General features: G+C 34.6%; 1 pseudogene; it reads right to left on the reverse strand.

Moving 5' to 3' along the window:
• Positions 1-727: 727 nt before the first annotated feature.
• LOC111738437 lies at positions 728-846 on the reverse strand (annotated as a pseudogene).
• Between the last annotated feature and the right edge of the window lie 9,530 nt (positions 847-10,376).

A 10,376-nucleotide genomic window follows, 5' to 3' on the forward strand; every position in this document is an offset into this window, starting at 1 on the left:
CATACTGTATGCAAAGGATTATATCGAACATTGGGGGTTTGCCCGATAAATTATACACGGTCACCAACCTCTTGTACTTTATCATGGGAGAAGACACTCATAAACAACCAAGTCTCAAGAAAGACTGTGATAAATATGAAATTAAATAGATAAAGTATCATACTATTATGAGAAACAGAGAGTCATGGACCTCAGGACAGCTGAGATGAAATTTCTTGGCAGAGGTGGAATTCAAATAGGTCTTCAAAGGACAGAAAGACATTCCACGAACAGCTTTCAGGTGAAGGATTTAAAAGTGAGAGAACCTAGGGTTTATTCGCCAATAGTAGGTGAAAAGTAGGTTGTTTGCCAGTGAAGGCTGGAGGGAGAGGGACTATAGTAACAAACGAGGTTGGGATAAAGGAGGAGCCACGTGGTGGCTGGTCTGATTATAAGATGAAGCCGAACATCGTTCTGTAGAATAACGTGTGAGCACTGACGTGATTGAAAGATAATTGTGCCAATATTGTAAAGGAGAGCTGAAGAGACTAGGCTGGTGATTGGCAGGATTATTTAGAGAACCACACTGGCATGGGGGAGGAAGATGGCAAGGTAAAAAAGAAGAAGTCAGATGAGATGAGAGTTTGTACAGTTTGATAGGAGTTACATTTGTACTCTTTTTGGAAAAGTGACTACATTTTAAAAATATACGTTGTAAAATATTGGGAATTACTTTTTTTTTTTTTAATTCCTACGGTACCCGGTCTTCCGAGGTGGTCTCCCATCCAAGTACTAACCAGGCCCAACCTTGCTCAGCTTCCGAGATCAGACGGGATCGGGCGTGTTCAGGGTGGCATGGCCGTGGACAAAATATTGGGAATTAGATGGAAGAAGAAATGAGTGTTCAACTAGTTAATAGTGAAGCCAACTCATTATAGAGCTTCATTGGCCTTGAGTAGAACACTGCAGTTACTATCTCCTAGGAATGAGGGACCAGATTTGTACCCAAGCACATCAGAACCTTCAGAGGCCAGGGCATGGCACCCACAGGGTTTATTTATTTTACATTCTTAATAGATAGTTAAGCATAAAAGTAATTTGGCAAAGACTATTGGAGTAATATTTAGGTTTATTTTCTTGCTTTATGCGAGACCAGAAGAATCGTATGACATTTTCAGTGAGATTGGGTTTTCGTCACTAGAAAGAGAATCAAAAAGTCTTTGAATACATTTTAGTCACAAGGAACAATAACTTATTCCTGAGTTATTAGTGTCATTGTAGGTCCCATTGTACTCCAAATATATAGGAGGGGTTTTAGGGAGGGTATTTTAGGGAGAAGAATGAGTTTTGTTTTACTTTAACATTTTGTTTTGCGTTAGAGGATTACTATTTTATTTTATAAAACACATGATTTTATAGTATAAATAGGAGAAGGTTAGGGACTTAGAAAGCATAGTAGACTCTCTTGAACCTTCCTAAACTTCAAACTTCCTGATCTGACCTTTTTTCATAATTGTTTTACTGTTTTATACTTCGAACATCAGACTTCTCCTCTTCAGTATTCTTAACTGACCTACATCAAAGAATCTTTCTATCAGAAATGATGCTGGCCTCACAGGATTATTTGGAGGAATATAGTACGTAGTCTATGTAGAGTACCTGACACAAAGAGCTTCTGGATGAAGGAATTAAAAATGAGAGAACCTAGGGTTTATTCGCCAGTAGTAGGTGAAGAGTAGGACATTTGTCATTGAAAAGCTTTCTCCTCTCTTCAGAACATTGAGAGGTGAGCTTGGAGTTTGACACATTTCTAACACCTTGATTATCACTGTGGTAAATCCCACTAGAAAAGATTGAGGCTAATATAAAGAATTGTCTGTAGCTTTATTTATTAGTTGTCTAATGTAAATAACACCTTCATAGTTGATCACCTAATTTTATCTTACTGCACACTAGGTTGTTAGATTTTTGTAGAAGGAACTTGAAATGAGAATTAGCAGTCAAGTAGCTTACTCATGAAGTACAAAAGATTATTGAGCTGATCTGGATTCTAATGATTAACCAATTTTCTCATTGAAAAAAAAAAAAAAAGCAAGCCCCCCAAATATACAATTTTCCATAGGAAAAAAAGGAGTATAGAAAATATTACATTAAGCTTGGAAGTCTTTAGCATTAGCAAATAACATTAAATATATTAATTTCTTCAAATTTCTATTTTTTAACAGTTAAATGTAATTCTATAACTTTAAAATTATTCTTAGGGAAAATGGCTATTCTATATACTATATTTCTAAAAAACATACAGGCAATAAATAAAAATGATTTTTTTTTAGAACCCTGTTGCTACAAAGTATGTTCAAGGATGATTCAGATATTAAGTCTCTAGGTAATTAGAAATGACATTTAATGAGCCATGTTTTAATAAGAGTTGACTATTACTTTAAAATCGTTTTCACTCTCATTTCCCCAGAATCATTTTGGCTTCTAAAAAACATGAGAAGAAGGCTCATCAATTCAGTGGCATGGTTTACTGATTGCTTTTTTTCTTTTTAAGGAAGGAATCAATACTAAAATGATGATTCTAAATGTCATCATTTGCTTGTTTTATAATTTGGGATATAATTTGACTTCTCAGATATTTTAAATAAATATTTAAAATAAATTACTGGATGTGACAGACAGTTTGGAAGTTGTGATCTACAATATTTTGGCTCAAATGATATTTTCAGCTAAAACACATTTCGCATTCACATACTTGCTTACTTTCACAGTTTGGCTGGGCCTCTTCCAATTTTAATATGTGACAAAAAAAAAAAGTACCACATAAAGTGATTGTACTTACTTTGTAAGTTAACCCCCTCATAGAAAAAGAGTAGAGTATTTGGTATGTTCAGGAAGTGAATACCTACATAACTATGAGTTAGGTTAGTGAAAACTATTTTATAGGTCTATAATTTTTATTTTTGCACTGAAGCTTTTGTGACATACTTAATTTGTTCAGTGGAAAGAGCATGGTGCCCTCTAAAGAAACTCTAGCCAGCTGGGTGTTATAAATGGGACCATCTGCTCAAATAAGCTCCATTTGTAAACTTCAAAATAACTATCGTTTATTTTGTTCTTACATAATATTGACGGAAAAATTACACAAATCCTGACATTTTTCTCTAGTTACTGGATTAGCTTTCTTCAACTCATAATGTGACCCCAGCCAAATGGAAAATATGAAAATATATCTTAATACCAGTTGGATGGTTTTAATTATAAGTAATAAGGAATCAAAGAGGAAATTTACTAAATTCCAAAGAAAGTACAGAGATAGAATGACTGGAATTAGTCATTTCAGTGGCTTCATGATCATCAAGAATCAAGGTTCTTTCTGCATTTTAAGCTCTGCCATTCTCTCTATGATGACTTTATCACAGCCTAGCCTACTTTATTCCATAATTAGGAGATGGCTGCCACAATTCAAGATGCCACATAAAGATGACCAAGTTCAAAGGAAGAAGAGGGCCACATCTGCCAGTGTGTCCTTTTGTGAGCAAGATCTTTCCAAGAAAACTCCAAGCATATGTCTGTTACATCTCACTGGCAAAGGATGAATCCTACCCAGTCACTGGCCTGTGAGTAAACCATTCACAATTAGCTTAGACCAGTGGTCCATAATGTGTGGCCTATGGACTACTGGCTGTCCCCTTGAATTAAGTTTGGAATGAGGAGCATGAACTGGGACAGTAAAAGGAAAATATTTTGTTTTTTCTCGAGTTTTGTTCTATGTAGCTCTCACTGAATGTATAAAGTTTCTTTCTCTCCTCTCATCTTAAATCAAAGAACCATGAGGGCCATCCACTAGATGAGCATCTAGCCAGTGGGATCCATTTCTGTGTTCCAAGACTTCCTTATTTCATAGTGAGATTTATACTGAGATTTGCAAAAAATATATATAATAATAATATATAAAATATAATATATATTAATCAATATGCATACTGATATTCAAAGAAGAATTGCTATTCAAAACACTCCAGACTACCTTGTTAACGTCAGAATGGCACACTTTTGAATGTCCTGCTTTATCACTGTGACTGCTCTCTGCCACACTGATTTTTTTATCATGTTTCAGCAATGTAAAGATGCATGACTTGTGAAGTGGGGAGGGCAGATGGGAAGATATTCAGAACCACACGATTTCCATTAAACATCTCCACTATCGCCACCACCTCCACCACCACAGATAAGTTGATACAGCTCAGAGTGTATTTTTTAAAATCATTCTATTGCCAAATGTATGCATGTACATTTGTGAACAATTTTTAAAGATTTTACCATTAACCATTATGCAGAGGATAGCATGGAGTGCTGAAAATAATACACGTGGACAATTTGCAGAGTTTCAAAAAATATTGGCTTATCAATAACTTGAAGCTTTCATGGCCCTCAGGTCACAAGCGTGAGGCTGTGTTTAGAGAGCCCTGTGTTCATATCCCTGTCCTCCGGCACCTTAGCTTTATGACTTTATACAGTAACTTAATATTCCTTTCTCTCAGTTCCTTAACTACAAAATGAAGATAATGTTACTTAGCTTTCAGGATGATGAGAGAATTTACTAAGAATATGAACATAAAGTATCCAGGATACACTAGGTTTGATTCATGCTATTTTATTTTCGAATGAAGAGTTTAACCTTATTAAACCTGAAACTAATATAATATTGTATGCCAACTATAATTGAAAAATAAAAAAAATCTTTTAAAAGAGTTAAAGCTTACCAAAGATTGTTTTCTTTTCTGATAGTTCATAAACTCTATTCTCTATTGAGACCATGCTCTACAATGCTTACTCTCAAACACATAAAGGATGAGAAATGTGAATTAGCCAAATCTTTATCCACCCCTGTTTTTAAAGAGTTAATTGGCACTGTTATAATTACAGATAGGTCAGATACCATCTCATTTGCCAGCTGCTTAGTAGAGGAAATCCCATCTTATTCACATCTCAAATCTAGTTCTATTTCAGAGTCTCCTGGGAAATGTTTAAAAAAATACAGATTCATCAAGATATACTCATTTGCACCATGTGGCACAAAGTCTAGGAATCTGTATTTTTAATTATTCCCCAGGGATAATGGTCTAGCCAGATCTTCTTCAATCCCATGACTTCCTCTTGAAACTCTTTGCCTAAGATCTTTGCTACTCAGTGTTGCCCACGGACCAGTACCAGCAGCGCCTGGGACCTTGTTCCCAATTCAGTATCTCAGGTTTCCCCACTTCAGACCAACTCAGTCGGAACCTACATATTAACAAAATCCCCAGGGATTTGTGCACATGGATTTCTGAAATCATTGACTTTGACTTTGTTCTCTCACTTTCTCCTCCACCGCCCTCAGCCTATGCAATTCTTTTGAGTCACTACTAAGAAGTACTTGCCCAGTCACCTCAGAAAAGTTGCCAAATCCTGATAAAAAGTCTTGGTTCTATAGGTTTTATTTTTATCTATTATCTATCTATCTATCTATCTATCTATCTATCTATCTATCTATCTATCTATCTACCTACCTACCTACCTACCTACCTACCTACCTATCCATCCATCCATCCATCCATCCATCCATCCATCCATCCATCCATCCATCCATCCATCCATCATCTATCTATTTGTGTGTGGCTTTACAGTATAGGACTTTCCTTCAAGTATAGGATCTTACTGTTGTGAATTTGCCTACATGGGTTTTCACTACTTCATGGTTGAGGCTTTTAATATCTGCTATTCTGGAGAAGGAATTTATTGATGTTTCTTCTGGGGCTAATATTCTAGTATAAGAGAGCAGAGGTGGGTGAGAAGGACATATTTTGATAGCTTAGAGAGCTGAATGAGGCAGCAATAAAAATACTATTTCAAAACAGTTAAGCTGTCACCTTAAGAAACTACATAGTGTGTCAAAGAGGAAAGCACTTTACAAAAGTAATTCAATATTGAATGCATATGTCTGTAATTTGATTTGCGGCAAGTAGAGAATGAAATGTTAAGGAAAGGTTGTTTTCCTACACTTTATAATTATTTCTGGTACATTGGTATTGACTATATTCGAGTCCTCAATGGGTGAAGGATTTGCCTGTATCTATGGTCTAATTTCTGTAGTTGCCTAAGACTTTCTGGAGTTTTCATGCAAGTGAGTATAAGAGGTCTAAACCAGCAATAATATTAAAAAACAAAATTCCTCAAGCTCTGACATATGTTTCTATCTTGATTACATTTGAACAATTTGTATACACGTCATCCTCCAAGCTACTGCAGGTAACTGATCTACAGGTATTCATTCTTTTAAGCAATATATATATTTTTTTCCTACGGCAGTGAATTTGTGCTGATGAAGAAGAAGGTAGCTACTTAACAATATGCATTCTTCTCAATAAAAAAGCAAGGCCTAGAGGATAGAAAAACCATGTCTGTGTTTGTTTCATAAAAGTGATTGCCTTAAGGTACCTTTCACCACAGACCCAGCTAAGTATGTATCTAAATTGAAATCACCTCACATTTTCCATTTTGCACACCACTTTCCTCCAACCTCCTAAACTGCCCTTATTAAATTTGTCCTTGAAGAGAATGGCTTCCTGTAAATATAAACAACTTGAGAAATTAAAGGGAGGGACACGGTTTAGTTGATTATGCATGACTAAGTTGCATTTTATTCATCTGGAAATAGAATATGCATATGTTTTCATTCAAATTTATGGAAGATACTTTAGATCTCTAAGATTAGCAAGTACTTTAATATACTTTCTTTTATTGGGAAGGAAAAAAAAATCAGCTTGGGTTTGACAGGTGTCATGTTTTGAATTTGAATGAGAGGTAGTTGGATTTGATGGTTGTTGACTCCTTACCAAAGAAGAGCTTTGTCAATCTCCAGAAAGAATTGTCATTTTAGATTGCGACAAGTTTCCTAAAACTGATAACCTTTAACACTCAAATTAACCTCGTTCCCCAGTAGCTTATTCCCACAGCTCTCACCCCCACCCCACATTAATTTTGTTCTTATAGTACAACACTGACATCAAATGGTAAGTAAACTTAGCTTTGACGTCTAATTTCCTCTCTCTATAAGTTATACTGGACCTTGCAGACATGGAGATAGTATCGAATCCACACTTACTCTTAAGTGGCATGTCTACATTATTTTTGAGGGAAGGATACAGGGTGTTAAAAAGAAAAAAAAAAACATAATTGTGAAAGAATAAATTCTAATTACTTTATAAATAAATTTATAAATTACTTTATAAATAAATTCTAATCACTAAATTCTAATTACTTTACACACACACACACATACACATGCACGCATGCATGCACACACACGCACACACACACACACACACTCCCAGATATCCTTGAGGTTATTTTGCCCTCTTGTTGATTAATTTCAGAAATGGTTAATGCATTAAAAATTGCATCCAGAGATATAGAGATTTGAAGATAGGCTTCTTATTGCCATCCAGCTCCAGATGTTAAATAAATTAAATGTTTCACCATGAAGGGATTCAGGGCGATGCTGTAACTTGAATGGTATGGAAGCCTTCCGTGTTTCAAACAGCTAAAAATACAATCCGCAGACTTCATAATTGGCTTTTGTGTTTGAGCTTAATGCACAGAATTGGCCAACCTGAAGTAGCAGGTGATCGGCTACCAAGGAGACCATTTAGGTTCACTCTACCTTTCCAGAGACTGCCAGGAAAATTTAAATGGGAAGCACAAAGAACTAACAAATGGCAGATGTGAAACAGGTCTTTAGGATTCTAAGAAATAAAATGTGTGATAAAGTAAATATGTACTCTTTTGTCACTTTTTCCTACATTTTAATGAAAGTATTCATAAGGAATTCATAAGGAAAATATTTGAAAGTATTCATAAGGAAATGCTGTGTTCCTTATTTTTTCTGCTTAGAAATTGATATAAAGACATTTAAGTTAATAAAACTCTCAGTTCCATTGCCCCAAGGGGATGTTGAATTTTTTAAAAAATAACAAAGATTAAATTTTCAAAGGCAGTCTATCAAATTATAATGATTTCTAACTCAGGCATGAAAAATTTTCATCTTTTACTAATTGTCTCTATTTGGGAAAAGAATCCTCTTTATTAAAATAATAGCTGATTATTTGATAACTTTACTGATTATTGCTACCAATGGTAGCAATTAAAACAATTGTTTTAGAAAGCCACTATCCAATGGCTATGGATCAAAATAAAGGCATTAAATAGAATTTTTAAAAACCCTAAACAAAAACTAGTAAAGAAAATATAAAAATTGCATTTGCTTTGCATGAGTATCATGCTGACATTACGATACTGCTCTTTGTCCCTTGGTGGTTATACAATTATCAAACAGCTGTTGATTCCAGTGCTTTCAGAATTGATTCAAATATCAGAGGAAGTGACCACCCTCATGACATATGGTTCTTTGGGTGGAATACAAAAGCTACGATAGTAATTCTGTGCTTTGACACCCACAGTTCCCTTCTCTTCTGCAGCTTCCTGTAAAAGAATCATCTTTCTTTTAATCATCAATCCTGGTTATCTTCAACTGAGGCAAAGTCCTTTTCCAACAACGTTGCTAGTGTTGTTTAATCCCTTACCAAGCAAGCCAGAAAAATTCCCATAAAGTCAGAATAAACACAGTTTCTGGGATGGCTGAATTGCGTATGCCTCACCCCCTCACTGCTCCTCACGCCAGCTTGACCTTACAGGAAAAGACAACTTCAACTGTCTTTGAGTGGATTAAGGTTTGCTCATGTACATTCCAGTAGTAGCAATATGCTACGATTTAAAAAAAAATAATAACGATAAGTTCATTTCTTTATGCTTCTGCTATCCTACTGACAGTGAAGCAAATATTTCCTTAACATCTTCTCTGCTATTCTGACAAAACTCAGGTATGAGTTTTTATCATTGCTTTATCTCTAATCATCTCAGAAACGTATTTAAATTTTTTTAGGTTTATTTTGAAAAATAGATAAGAAAAAGACTTTATCTGTTCTATTTAGTTTGAAAATGATCAAATATCAGTCACATTTGATCAATGCAGAACATATAAGGTTTTCCACGAGTCTTGTCTTCTTTTCAGAAGTCATGTCTACTAGCCATCCAAACCCTTCCAGAGGAAAGCATATAAAATTATCATGGATATAATATTAGGATATCTCAGTCTCTTCCTTTTTATTTTTCTATTCCTAAAACATGTAAAACTTCATCATCATAAGAAATGAATTGTAGTTGGGTGTCCGTATGTACCATCTTGTTTTTAGTAGAGGCCTTTGGGATAAATCTGCCCTACAGTACAATGTGGTAAACAGATGAGAAAAATAGAAAAACAGATAAAGAAAGCCACTTGAGTGCCCTCTCGTGGAATAAGGCAGCACAGCAATGATTAAAATTGGACAATAACTAGGATTCCTAGGTAGAAATAAGTATCAAAAAGAAAAATAAATAAGACTTGGACAGAAGAAAGAAGGGAGAATGAGGAAAACGGAGAGCATTTTCTTAGGCAACTGTTGAAAAATAAAAATGTTCACAGCCTCTATATGGACGATCTAAAGGATAAAGAACAAAAAGCATCCTGGTTTATAATAAGCCCAATGATCCACATTATTTGTACTTTATTTCTAGATCCTGATATCACGTAAGCCTTTGCCTATTTGTTAAAAAAATTAGTTTAACCTTGATTAACGTCTGTCAATAATAAATATACCTGGGATGTATCTTCTTTTGTAAGTTACCGGTAATGGCCATTTTTATTGATATGGAAAAATAATGAAGCTCTCTCTGCAGTGTGACTTGTAGCACATATATCTGAAATGTAGCTTATATTAAGAAATATAACTGCTAATAAAGAAGGCAAAAATTTGTATTTAAAAATTTAAAAAAAAAACGAGTATTTTTCTTATTCCCAATAAGATCATGCTATAATCTTGGATATTACTGGAAAGATAAGGTTGGCTGGTTCAATGAATAATGGAAAAAATAAGAATCTAAACCCTTCATGGCTGTCATTGTGGAAATATATATAGATTCCAAGCCCCAATGAACTTTGACTAATGCTTATAAAACTAAGCAGGCTAAATGTGGCTTAGGAAAGGAGAAAAATACAAGGAAATAAAGGTGAGACAAAAGGTAACTAAATTAATATTTTTATTTTAAAATAATTCAAAACTAGCAGAAAAATTGCATGAAGACTATAGAGAAAGCACTTCTAGAATGATGGACTAAGAAAAAAATCCACTGCACAAAAACAACAAGAACACTGCCAAAAATTATCAAAATGAACTGTTTTGGAACTTTGAAATTATCCATATTTGCAACAACATGAGAAGCTTTACTCAAATAAAACAGCTAAATGTCTTAAGGAACAA

The sequence above is a fragment of the Pteropus vampyrus genome, unplaced genomic scaffold (genome assembly GCF_000151845.1).
Source record: "Pteropus vampyrus isolate Shadow unplaced genomic scaffold, Pvam_2.0 Scaffold38, whole genome shotgun sequence".
Classification (NCBI taxonomy): Eukaryota; Metazoa; Chordata; class Mammalia; order Chiroptera; family Pteropodidae; genus Pteropus; species Pteropus vampyrus.